The sequence below is a fragment of the Lepus europaeus genome, chromosome 12 (assembly GCF_033115175.1).
Source record: "Lepus europaeus isolate LE1 chromosome 12, mLepTim1.pri, whole genome shotgun sequence".
Taxonomy (NCBI): domain Eukaryota; kingdom Metazoa; phylum Chordata; class Mammalia; order Lagomorpha; family Leporidae; genus Lepus; species Lepus europaeus.
In genome coordinates, this window is record NC_084838.1 from 52,887,230 (window position 1) to 52,901,347 (window position 14,118).

Below are 14,118 nucleotides of genomic sequence, written 5' to 3' on the forward strand. Positions count from 1 at the left end.
CATACTGCCAATATTGTATGTAAACTTTTTTAAGGTTCCCAAAACCCCCAAAGCAAATTCTATGTCCCCATCTAGTGAATATATATATATATAATACATATATATATATATATATATATATAAAAAACACAGACAGAGAGTGAAGTCTGATGCTGAATTAGGGCTTAACAGTACCTCATCTTGCAATTCACCTTCCTCACCCCAAGCAAACTAAAATTCTGTTTGCCTAACAGCTTCTAGCCTAGCAATGCTTTTTAGAGATAATGAGAAACAAAGCAGGACAATTCAATGATAAGAGTTTCTAACCACTGCCAGCAAAAGAAAGACCCAAGGTGTTCATTTGCTCAATTACTATAATGCTCATTTTCTTGTTGGATGGGCAAGCACTCCTGAGCAAACCTTGAGGCTAATTGTATATATCCTGTCATATACAGTGTGCCCCGAGCCCAGAGGCAGGAGCTAGCAATTATATTTCACTGATTAATGTGCAATCGTAAATTTACAGACTTGATGGTCCAAAGAGGCTCCCTGCTATGTAAGATAATGAATAGGAAATTGTCAGAATAATTAGCCAAGTCAGACCTCACAAGTGTACCTGTGACTTGAAAGTAACAAAAACACATACACACTCACATACACACAAATTCAACAGAATTAGAGATAGAGTATGAGGAATCAACAGCATAAGCAAAACATTCCCTTTTGCCATTGTTGTTTCATTTCTTTCAATGGCCTCAGTGTTCGCAGTGAATAGGAAGACTGTGCTGTTCCTCTCCATCATCATTTGGGGTATGAGGACTTAACCCACCAGCTACTGGAAGTTCTGCCATCTCTGTGGTCAGCCTTATCCAGAATTAACCCTCAGCTAGACAGCTGCCTTGCATGGTCATACCATTCCCCAGGCTTGAAGGAGAGAAGCCAACCTAGTTCAATGACAGGTCACTGCCATATCGTGAAGTCCTGTCCACTTCATTATTAACACAGCAGTACTGGAAAGGCCATCCCTGGTTCAAAGCTCCCCCATGGGACTGGCTGAAACTCTGGTCAAGATTGCATCCCAAATCAACTTCTCCCCCTGCCTGGCCCTGAATTCCTTCCCAGAGAACACTCCCTAGGAGATTTCCTGCACACTACTAGCTCTCCAAGTCTACTTCTCAAAGACTCTGATCTTCTACAGTGCTGACTCAGACATCACTGTAAGTGTTACTAGACAAAAATGTCCTTGGCACATGCAATTGCCCATTCAATTCAGTGTAACAGGTATTTTGCATGACTACTGTACGTCAGACAAGTCTGAAACTATACTGGGGCAAATTTTTCCTTGAGGTTTTCCCTTGTTTGTTGTGTTGTTTAGTTGGTTGGTTGGTTTGGTTTGGTTTATTTGTGAATTAAACACACAGACACTAACCACAGAAGTGATTCCTCTGAGTAAATTTACCTCCTTTTGGATTTTCTCTGAACTGAAAAATATATATAGGTTTTGAGAATAATCCAAAGGAAAAGTATTAATGATAAAAATTCATCAATAATATCTTTATATTAGAACTGAACTACATAATTATGTGTACAACTTGACCATAGATTAAAATAGATCAGAGGATGGCATAAAAGACTTTATAGATCAACCAGCTTTGATGTAAATATTATTATAAGTCATCAATACAATAATGACCACTAAAATTTCTGTTAACTATCAAAATGAAACTTAGTGAACTATGTGTGGTTCATTAAGGGTTATATGGATATAATTTCAAGAAATGCAAATGGACTCCACCTTAAGAAAACGTGATATCTGAGAATCTAAATTACTATGAAGGATCAATTATAGTGTGTTTTTAATGAATTAGTTATAGGTTTTTTTAAAAAATTCCATTAAACATGTTTCAAGCCTTAAAATATGTTTATATTCATTGTTTTATCATCATATTTTCAAACTCTGTTTTACTGTCTCAAACCCCTTTTTTGTCCCTATCTTCAGTAAATACTATAAATCCTAGCACTGTTTTTAATTTTCTAACCTATATTTAATAATTATTTGCCTGCAGCTGACCAACTATAAGGTCTGAGGCGTCTATTTACCTGTCCAAAGCTATAATTTCATATTATGTAAAATGGAACAGAAAATAGTGAGCTGAGAGCTGTTGAGAAGTGCATGGGAACTACACGAGAAGATGCCTAGCAGTGGACTTGATGGTTACTATTTGTTGTTAATAATGTAATGTGTTTGATAAGATTTCCCATACTGAGATCTCGAAGTGAGTATGTCAAAATAATGGGAGAATTTAAAACATCTCCAAATCCCTGTAGCTTACATGGCTATAATATATTTCTACACGAAGAGAGTATTTTTAATAAGCCCTTTATAAATAGTGCCATGATGCAGAACAATTCATTATTGTTTTCCAAAATAGCCTAAAATAAAGGAAACTACTTTCAGATTAAAAATATTTGCAAGAGTCTGCTTTACTCAAATACGTAATGTTCCTTTTACATTATGGTGCTGGGGGGAAAAGGTCTCTTGAGAAGTGGTAACAGCCTCACTAAGTACTCAAGTATTTCGTAACATAAGGATCTAGCAAGTGTAATCGGCCTTAAATAATCTTTCTAAAAGAAACTCTATACTGTGTTTAGAAAATAATTTTGACTACTGGGATCATTTGCTTTAAAGCTGAATTTGCTGAAAAGCCTTGGGCACAATTTTAAGAGTGTCCCAAAGCACTGTAATTGGGCAATTAATGCTTAATGATATAGAAGGGTGCAGTAGTGTTCTATGTAAAATTAAAACAAAGGTATTGCTTGAGCTGTTAAATCATGGAGGCATACATTGTACACTGTCAGCACCAGAGACAGCAAGAATGAGAGAAACAGAATGTGTGTGTTTTAATGTATAGCAACAAAAATACATTTTGTAAAGTTGTTTATTTATTTGAAAGGCAAAGCAATGGAGAAGGGAGAGACAAGATCTTCCATCTGCTCATTCGCTCCCCAAATAGCTGCAACAGCCAAGTCTAGGCCAGAATGAAACCAGGAATCAAGAACTCCATCCTTGTCTCCTACAAGTGTGGCAGGGGTCCAAGTGCCTGGGCATCACCTGGTTTTATTCCAGGTGTGTTGGCAGAAACTGAATTGAAAGTAGAGTAAGCAGGACTCAAACCAGCAGCACGTTAATGGAATGTTGATGTCAAAGCCTTACCTACTGTACCACACTGCCAAATCCCACAGATATATTTAATGTAAGGTAATCAGTCAACATTTAGAAGCAAAGATGTAAAAAAATGAGTAAAGACTGATTTTCATGTTCCTTGAGGAGTCCTGTTGAATGCATGAGCAGATTTATAGTTGTGAGCTTTTACTTTTTCCTTAATCCTATTTCATGAATGATATTAAGGTTAAGAATTTTTAGAGGGGAGGCAGCATTGTGGAATAGTAGGTAAAACCACTGCCTGCAATAGCAGCATGGGCACCACTACATGTCCCAGTTACTCTACTTCTGTTCAAGCTCCTGGCTCCTGGTTTCCACTTGGCGCAGCACTGGCCATCATGGCCATCTCAGGAGTAAAGAGATGCGTGGAAGATTTTCTTTTTCTCTCTCTCTCTTTCAAAATAAATAAATTTTTTAAAGATTTTTTATTTATTTATTTGAGAGGTAGAGTTATAGACAGTGAGAGTGAGAGAGAGAAAGGTCTTCCGTCCGTTGGTTCACTCCCCAATGGCCGCAACAGCCAGAGCTGTGCTGAGCCGAAGCCAGGAGCCAGGTGCTTCTTCCTGGTCTCCCATGCAGGTGCAGGGACCCGAGGACTTGAGCTATCTTCTACTGCTTTCCCAGGCCATAGCAGAGAGCTGGATTGGAAGAGGAGCAGCCGGGACCAGAACCGGTGCCCATATGGGATGCCGGTGCTGTAGGCGGAGGATTAACCTACTGTGCCACAGCGCTGGCCTCATAAATAAATCTTTTAAAAAAGGTTTTGGGGTTCTATAGTTTTAAGTTTTTTCCAGTTTAAGATTTTTATCCTTTATGGAAACCAAAACCTATTTAAAGTTTGGGACCATCAGGAGATCATTTCTTGACTCAAATTTACTTTCCCAAGACCAATGTTGTGGCATTTGGAAATAATTCCATTAAACAGACATCCCAGTGCTATGCATCGTACTAGGCTATAGAAACTTAGAAATGTCAACTTGTACAAGCAAGGGGTGTTCTCTCTGGCATTCTTGGCAGTAGATTTTTATTATAACTATAATCCTTTATACAACTTGTTCATATGAAATTAAGGTTATTCTTTGGTAAAGTTGATGTGAAATGACCTTTCATGGATGAATTGTTTCTCTGAAAAGTGACATCAAATACAAGTAGCTATTCAAATAGAGATCATAAAAAAAGACTATTGTCCTCATGAGAACAAACTAGTTCTAAAGCATATGAGACCAATTTTGGCTTAGAATCCATTCAAAAGATAGGTGTTTAAGTACTTACAGGTCTGAAATAAGACCAGGAATAAAGCCAGGATGTTCTTAAATCATGATAAACATTACTGCTAAACAGTCATATGCTTCAAATAGTCATTCAGTTTATCAACATAAATATATATGAATTAAAAGTATTTTTAATATATTTGAGAACTTATGCATCTAAACAAAGGCTCTAATGACTGAACAGGAGTCTCAGGTCTGTTATTTACATCTCAACTCTTTTTAAGCCTTCGTTTCTTCACCCATGAGTTTGGCATAACACTACTTGTCCTTTATTCAAAATACATACATGACATTAATAGGAAAGCTGCTTGTGAATTAAAAGTGCTATACAAACATGAAGAAATGAACTGGCTGCCATGTGGAATAGCTCCTTATAAAATCACACATCTAGTGATTACAAGGTTTCCAGACACAGAACTCATTTTAGGAAACTACTCCCCTGAATTCCTCTGAACCAGACTTCAGATGGTACTCACTTTGACTAAAGAAGAAAAGGAATGACTTGAATTTTAAAAATAAAATCAAGAAATTAGTTGTCTGGGCCTATTTGAAGGCAAAAATTGTAGAAACAAAGTACCTGAATTAGAGAAGCAGGAAATACTAGCCAGAGGGTGAACATAGTGCTCCTTTGCCTAACCAAACCCTCCATGTTGCTCTTTGGGTGAAGGGTTAAGGGATTCACCCTCTGGCTGGGAGCTGGAAGGACATTTGGGTTATATTCCTTATCCTCATGCTTCTTAAACAGCATTCTAGTGCCAATATCTAGCTCCCTTGGGAATCTGATTTTTTTTTTCATTAATTAGGTTTTTCAAACTAATTTTGAATGGAAAGATTGCTTCTTTTCTCTGAATGATTAGGAAAAGTAAGTATGCATGAATATATTCCAGTGGGAAATCTAATGTACTGTAGATAATAGCATCCTTTGAGATTCAGAGCCCTTTTGTAACAAAGCGCTGTAAAACTTTATGTCAATATCAAGGCTTAAACTCAATATTAAAGCTGGATTATTCTTCAGATTATCTCTGGTGATTGAACAATCACACTAGCAGTTCATCATCTGAAATCCATGGATTTCAAGTAAGGTGGTAAGTCAAAATTCCTCCAAAAGTAGTGTGTAATATACTTCAAAATGAGAAATTTTTATGAGTAGAAGATTCATTTCTGTCATCAGGCTCTCAAGATGGTAACATACAAAAAAAAAAAAAAAAAAAGAACTACAGCCATGGACTAAATAGGAGTGAGGATTTTAGGCACAATAAAAGGATCTGTAACAATTGCATTTCATATGCCTTTATCATGTAAAGAACAAATTGGCAAACTATTGGAAAAGGCCAATCTTCTCATATATATATATTTATATATATATATTATATATATATATATTTTCTTAACTTTGGTTTGGCTCTGTAATTTCAAGTGGATGATGAAAAGTGATCCATTAAACTGAACCAGCCCATAGCTCTTCAGCCAGTATATACACTCTGGACTCTTAACTCAGGCCATTGCTCAATTGAGTTTTTTCCTTGTTGGCACAAAGAAGTGAGTGCGAACATTCTCTTTGCCCTATTTTTTTCAGATTAAAAGATTTTTAACTGATTTCAGTGACTGATGTACACAGGCATTTTAATGATTTTTAATATAAACAAAGAAAGCATGACTGTAATGAAAGTTTCCAAATAGTAAATCTGTCTCTATTTCTTCAGATTAACACCATTAAAGCACACTTATAAACTAAAGTTAAAATAAAATTCACTGGAACTGTGGCAACTGAAGTCATTTTGAATTAGGAAAAATTTTTCTTTCCATTTTGAAAATGTTTCCTTCTTTACTCAGACAGGAAACTGCACAGGGCCTGAGAATTATTATCATAACTCAAACCCATGAATTTTAAAAAGAAAATATTTTCAAATTAAATATAAGGAAAAGTAGCTGTACAATTAAATGTCTTCAAAATGATGGACTAACGTGGCCATGATAGCAGTAACTAACATTGGTATGGGACTTTACTGTGGAAAAGTCTTTTAAGAAACCTAATCTCTAGTTGATTTTCGGAATAATAATTTTGCATTAATTTTTTTTTTATTTTACAAGGGAGGAAACAGATTCTTCATGTGCTCTCTATCATACATCCTCAGAAAATACTCTTATAGAAACCTTCCTGGGCCGGCACTATGGTGCAGCGGGTTAATGCCCTGGCCTGAAGCACTGGCATCCCTTATGGGCACCAGTTTGAGACCCAGCTCCTCCACTCCAAATCAAGCTCTCTGCTGTAGTCTGGGAAAGCAGTAGAAGATGGCCCAAATCCTTGGGCCCCGGCACCTGCCTGGGAAACCTGGAAGAAGCTCCTGGCTTCGGATCAGCACAGCTCCAGCCCTTGAGGCCAATTGGGGAGTGAACCATCAGATGGAAGACCTCTCTCCCTCTCCCTCTCCCTCCCTCTGCCTCCCTCTCTCTCTTTCTCTGAAACTCTGACTTTCAAATAAATAAATAAGAAATTAAACACTGGAAGAAACCCTAACAAAATATTTTTAAAAAAAAGAAAGAAAGAAAAAGAAACATTCCTGTCACCAACAGCATTAATACTTAATTAAGAAGTAGGTGTCGGCTGGCGCCGAGGCTCACTAGGATAATCCTCTGCCTGCGGCACCAGCACTGCGGGTTCTAGTCCCGGTTGGGATGCTGGATTCTGTCCCGGTTGCCCCTCTTCCAGTCCAGCTCTCTGCTGTGGCCCGGGAAGGCAGTGGAGGATGGCCCAAGTGCTTGGGCCCTGCACCCGCATGGGAGACCAGGAGGAAGCACCTGTCTCCTGGCTTCATAGTGGCCATTTGAGGGGTGAACCAACAGAAGGAAGACCTTTTTCTCTGTCTCTCTCTCTCTCACTAACTCTGCCTCTCAATGAAAAAAAAATAAAAAAAAAAAGTAGGTGTCAAGCCTAATGGTTAAGATTCCAGTTGGGACACTGGCATCTCAGAACAGTGTGCCTGAGTTCAATATCTGGCTCCGGCTCCTGACACTAGCTTCCTGCTAATGAAGTCCCTGGGAGGCAGCAATAATGGCTCAAATAGCTGATTTCCAGCTACCCACCTAGGAGACCTGAAAAGAGTTCCTGAGTTCTGGCTTCAGTCTGGCCAACAGTCTCTCTGGTATTGTAAGCATCTGGGGAATGAACCAACAGATGGGAGCTCTCGTTCTCTCACTCTCTTGTTCTTCCTCCCTTTCCTTTTCTATTTTATAAATAAATAAGTAAATTTAAGTAAATTTTAAAATATTTAAAATCATTTAGTAATTTTATATTAATATTTTGTATGGTTATTAACTATTATATGAATATTATAGAATATGGGAAATAATATTTTGTAAATATGGCTAGAAATCAGAATTTCAGCAAAAGATAAATCATATATAAGTTTAAAATCAAATATGTTAAATAGAAATCTCTTAAATTTGAAGCATAAAATGGCATTAGATTTTTCCCATTTTTGAAAACATTGCTTTCTAAGCTCTATTCAATGAAAAGGGCTACAACTATGGCATAATGATAGCAATGCACACCCTCATTCTAAAATTGCAATTTCTAAATAAAAGTATAATAAAGGAACCAGCACTCTTCAATGTGTCTAATTCTAAGTTTAGGAGAGAAATGTATAAGATGAGCCTGGGACACCTCAATGTGCCAGAAAATAAGGATACTATCTAAGTCTGTTAAGGTTGCTACAACAAAACACTATAAGCTGGAGGTTTATAAATAAGAAAAACTTGGCCGGCGCCACGGCTCACTAGGCTAATCCTCCACCTTGCGGCGCCGGCACACCGGGTTCTAGTCCCAGTTGGGGCACCGGATTCTGTCCCGGTTGCCCCTCTTCCAGGCCAGCTCTCTGCTGTGGCCAGGGAGTGCAGTGGAGGATGGCCCAAGTGCTTGGGCCCTTGCACCCCATGGGAGACCAGGAGAAGCACCTGGCTCCTGCCATCGGATCAGCGTGGTATGCCGGCCGCAGCGCGCCAGCTGCGGCAGCCATTGGAGGGTGAACCAACGGCAAAAGGAAGACCTTTCTCTCTGTCTCACTGTCTACTCTGCCTGTCAAAAATAAATAAATAAATAAATAAATAAAAGAAACTTATTTTCTATAATTCTAGAGGCTGGCAAGTACCAGATGAAGGCACTGGTAAATTTGGTGGCTGGTGAGGGTTTGCTACCTTGTTCATGGATGACAACTTCTCAGTGTGTCCTCACATAGTAAAGGGGTAAGGGATTTCTCCTGGGTCTCTTCATTTGGGTTCCATACTCACTACCTAGTCACCTCCCAAATATTATCACTTTGGGTATTGGGTTTTCAACATATGAATTTTGAAGGACACAAAAATTCAGTCTTCAGCAGATACTATCAAAGTAGAACAAGATCATGTCAAAAGAAGAGAAGAGTATGGACTCTAACCAGCCAAAGATGGGACAATGTTAACACCAAAGAATGATTTTTAAATATTAAATATATAAAAAGACATGAGTTCATAATAATATGAAGAAGGAGAAGGAATAGTAGAGTAAAAGGTAGATCAGAATGAAGATAGGAGGAGAAAATAAAAGGGAGAGCAAGAAAGAGTAGGAATAAAAAAGAGAAGGAAAAGATAAAAGAAACAAAACAAAATTCAATGGTCAAGATTTTAAGTTGTTAGAACATAACCTCTTTACAAGATAACCAAATAATTAAAGAAAAAGAATTCAGCATTTATCCTCTTTTTGGTATAAAAATGTTATTAGGTAACAACATATCACTAGTAGATAAACTTTCAATACAGAAGAATTTCAGGTAACATGATGAAAAAATAATAGAATTAAGAAAAATCATGTTACAATCCTAAATTAAATAACTGCCTCAGGCAATAGTTATCAATGAATATTAAAATCATTAGGCATAAGGCTGATAGGGAGTTACACACTCTCATCATCCCAATTTACTGATACACATATACTAGAAGTGAGACAACCAGACACTGATTTTTGTTGTGATGTAATATAAGATACTGAGTGCTACCTATAAATATACTCTCTTTTTAAAAAATATTTACTTATTTATTTGAAAATCAGAGTTACAAAGAGAGAAGATAAGACATAGAGACAGAGAGGTCTTCCATCTGCTGGGTCACTCCTCAAGTATCCACAATGGCCAGAGCAGAGCCAAGAAGCCAGGAGTTTCTTCCAGTTCTTACCCATGGGTAGCAGGGGCCCAAGCACTTGGGCCATGTTCCACTGCTTTCCTAAGCCATTAGCAAGGAACTGGATCAGAAGTGGAGCAGTCAAGACACCATCCAGCACCCATATGGGATGCCAGCATGCAGGCAGCAGCTTAACCTACTATGCCACAATGCTGTCCTCTTACAAAATATTCTTGACTCATCTCCCAACCCAAGCCTGCAAGTGTTAAGTAGCCTTAACTAAGGAAGGAAGGAAGGAAGGAAGGAAGGAAGGAAGGAAGGAAGGAAGGAAGGAAGGAAGGAAGGAAGGAAGGAAGGAAGGAAGGAAGGAAGGAAGGAAGCGAGGGAGGGAGCGAGGGAGGGAGGGAAAGAAAAAGAACCTTTTATTGGGATGGAGGAAGGTGGCATCTGGTGGTGCCAGCGGTAGCGTATTGGAGATTTGAGGAGACTCCCTCAATCCTTCTAGTGCCTGGAGTTGGAGTCCAAGAGGGAATCTGAGGGTTCAGAACCCAAGGCTGAGGACAACAACATGGAGAGAGAGGACATTTTTGCAGAAACTACTTTGGTCAGTAAGCCCTGGTCTCCAGAGGGAATTGCATCCAGCCTTCCCATTAACAATGGCTCTAAAGAAAATGAAATCCAAGAAAAACAAGACCAAGAGCCATAGGATGTCTTTGCAGATACTGCAGTGGAGTTATCCCTGGACAATATACAAAATCATCAGAAGAGGGTGCTGGTCAAAATGTTTTTCTTCCTCCACAGGTAACCATGAATTCTTCTATGTCCCAGCCAAGCTATTAGGAACTAGAAGAAGAGCTGCAGGATCCATTTTATTTGAGAGTTGGTATAATTGATCTTGAAAAAATAGGAGATGGTTTGAAAGCCTATGTAGCCTACAAAGTTACAATACAGAGGAGCTTACCAATGTTCAGAAGTGAACAGTTTTCAGTAAAATGAAGATCTAGTGGCTTTCTGGGAACTGATGAAAAGCTTTAAGAGAAATACTCTCAGAATGGTATCACTGTCCCTTCTCTATCCAAGAAGAGCCTACCAAGAATGAAAAAGTGAAAGTTGGGACGGAAGATTCTTCTTCTGCAGAATTTTGTAAAAAACGAAGGACCACTCTCGAAAGCTATCTTCAGAGGGTTGTGAACCATACTACCATTTTATAGGATCCTGATGTCAGGGGCTTCTTGGAAAAAGAAGAGCTGCCACATGCCTTGGGTACATAGACATTGCATGGGGCTTATCTCCTCAACATGTCCAACAGAGCCACCAATGCTGTCAGCAAAATAACCTTCAAGATGAATGAGTCAGACTTTTGGTCTGAGGAGAAGCTTCAGGAGATAAAATGTGAGGAGGAGCAGAACTTACAGAAAGTACATGCTATTATAGAAACTCTAGTCAACCATAGGAAAGAGCTAGTGCTGAACACAACCCAGTTTTCAGACTCTGCCCCTGTTCAGGAGACAACATTGTCACAGGAACTCTCCTAGCTTGCTGAAGTGGAAGGAAAAACTGAGCAGCTCCACCAGGAACAGACCAACAACAATTTCCTCCTTGCCGAGCTCCTGCGTGACTACATTTGTCTGTTGGCTGTAGTCCACATTGCCTTCAATCACTGCATGAGGACGTGGCAACCCTGGCAGAATACATAAGCTACGCTGAGAAGACATGGGAGGCAGAGGCTTGGCAGCTATTGTCCAACAAGTCCAACGAGCTGCAGCAGGCCAAGGGTGAGATCACAGAGTGGAAGCCTCAAGTGACTCAGTATGAAAAGGACTTTGAAAGGACTTCCACAGTGGTCTGAAAAGGAGTGATCTGGTCTGAGAAAGAGAAATCCAAGGACTTCAAAAACCACATGATCAAGTACTCTGAGTCACTCCTGTATTCACAGCAGCCACTGACAAAGTCCTGGGAAGCCTTCCTTTCCTTAAGCAAGAGACTTACAGTAGGTCATGGAATTATGGGACAGGGGTGGAGTACTAATATGAATATGTAAATATAAATGTGTATTTTTCAGGATGTGGTTTAGGAACTAGAAATAACGTTTTCTGTTATTCCTCAAATAAAGATATGAAAGATTATATAATATATAAAATTACATTTAAAAAACAAAGAAAATAAGCTTTTTAGAATAACAAATGGCATCATGGGAACTACTTAAACAACTTTAGACCATAGATATCTTAGGTTTGGTTTCCACAAAACAAAACCCTGAGAGAAGGTTTATGGTTTATTCGTGGGATACCATTGCCAGAGAAATGAGGTAGCAACCTATGCAATGGAAGTGAAGGAGGCCACTAACAGGCGAGGAATTGAGCAAGTTTACTGCTGCAGGTCCCTGTAGTTCAGTCCCAGTGAGGAACTTTGAAGGAGTAGATTATATCTCAGAATTATCCAAGATGAAGTGAGGAAACTGGATGATTTGTCCACTCATTAGTCACTGGCTGAAGGTGGATAAGAATAGGTGAAGCAAAAGAGTCCTAGTAACTCATGTGTGGCTGCTTGTGGTGAAAGACAAGGAAACCCAAAGGTCAACCTACAGTTACAGTTTTTTTGGAAACCATTGAGTCAGTATGCATGGTTGTGGTGAGTGCCAAAGAATACAAAAGGTAACCAATAGTATCTGTTACAGTGAAATAATTGATAGAAAAATTAACAATGATGGTACTATAGCAGATCAAAGGAGATTTCAAAGAGACTTCAGTGAAATAACTAAATTAGCAGGTGGCCTGTTTAGATCCTAATTTGAATAAGCCAAACTATTTGAAGATAATCAGGGGGATTCGCATATGGAAGCCCATCCCTAGGCAGACTTGCAAACCAAAATTTGCAGATTGAATTTGAAGACTTAATTGGGTAATTTTTATACCAGTTTAAATTTCTATGCATTTTTACCTCCTAATAGAAAGATTTTTATTTTCTAATATTGGAATATACCTGGGCATACCTACTCTTCCAGCTCTTTCAAGTAGAACTTTTTGATTTATTGTATTATTGTATATTATTTTTCTCTCTCAACTAGAAAATAAGTTATATGAGAACAAGTATCACTGTCATTTTTATTCGCAGATGTATCCCAAGTGCCAGAAAAACGTCTAGCACATAGAAAGAGTTTGTCACATATTTGTTGAAGTGATAAATGAATTTAGGGGCTATAATATCATTCAAGGCTGTAGCAGTCTTTGTTTTGTTTAGTAGAAATAAACCAAGAGTTCTACAATGAGCTGCTCCTTTACAATTTAGGCTCAATCAAACAATCACTCTTCCTTCTAAAACCCAAAATGAGATATAAGCCTTTCCTCTATCACTGAGTGATAAAACAGAATGCAGAACAAACAAGGGATGAGGCATTTGGAGAGTAAGGTCATATGTCCATGAGAATGGAGAGAAAGCCATTCTTCAGAGGTTCATAGATGCTTAGCAGATGGTTTACAAGGCATCTTTAGAAAACATAATCTCGCTTTATAATATAACAAGTAAAAATTCACAAATGTGCTTCCAGCACAGAATCATCTATAAGGAGTTAAGTTTGGTGATATCAGCAAGAATATTTCAGAGTAAAATATCAACATTTTAAGAGAAAAGAGACACTACAATTCTGTTATAGAAAAAGAACTAGAGAAAAAATGTTACTTTTATTTGACTATATTCCCCATGGCCTGACCATACAGCATGGTCAGGAGACATGTAAGTTTCTTATTAATTGATCCTTTATAACAGTTAAAATACTAGGAAGTGGAGCAAGCACACCTGCTGCCAAGGGACTAAAATCAGAATCTGTGTGTTTGATTTTTAAAATGGTCTAGGACTCAGAAGCAATTCTCAGTTCCTGTCTCAGAACATTAACAATGGAAATCCTTTATTTTCCTTTTAACTGACACAAAGATTGTACCTATTTGTGAGATATCATCCCATGTTTCTATACATGTGTACCCTATGTGATATCCAATCAGGATAAACATATATATCTTCATTTAACATTTTTCAGTAAAATACTCAAAGGCCTTTCTTCTATTTTTTAGGGAAATACATAGTACATTATCGCTATCTATAATCACCTAGTGTGCAACAGAATGTGAGAAATTCGTAACTCCTATCTAACAATAATTTAGTACCTGCTAATGGATCTTTCCACCTCACTCCCTCCCTCTGACTCTCCTCCATCATTCTTCTATAAGATCAGCTTTCTTAAATTTCTTATATTAGTAAGACCACTCAGTAGTTGTCTTTCCGTACTTGCCTTATTTCGCTTAACACAATGACCTCCAGATTCATTCATGATGCAGATAATGGGACTTTTTATGGCTTAATAGTATTCTACTGTGTATATGTAACTATGCCATATTTCCCTTATCCATTCATCAGTGGATGAGCACTTAGGTTTTTTTCCATTTCTTGACTATTGTGAATAGTGCTGTAATAAATATGGGAACACAGATGTCCTGCTAA

At 38.2% G+C, this 14,118-nt stretch overlaps 1 pseudogene; it reads left to right on the forward strand.

Annotated features, from left to right (window-relative positions):
- Nucleotides 1-4,645: 4,645 nt before the first annotated feature.
- LOC133770999 (sorting nexin-1-like) lies at nucleotides 4,646-12,768 on the forward strand (annotated as a pseudogene).
- The last annotated feature ends 1,350 nt before the right edge of the window (nucleotides 12,769-14,118 follow it).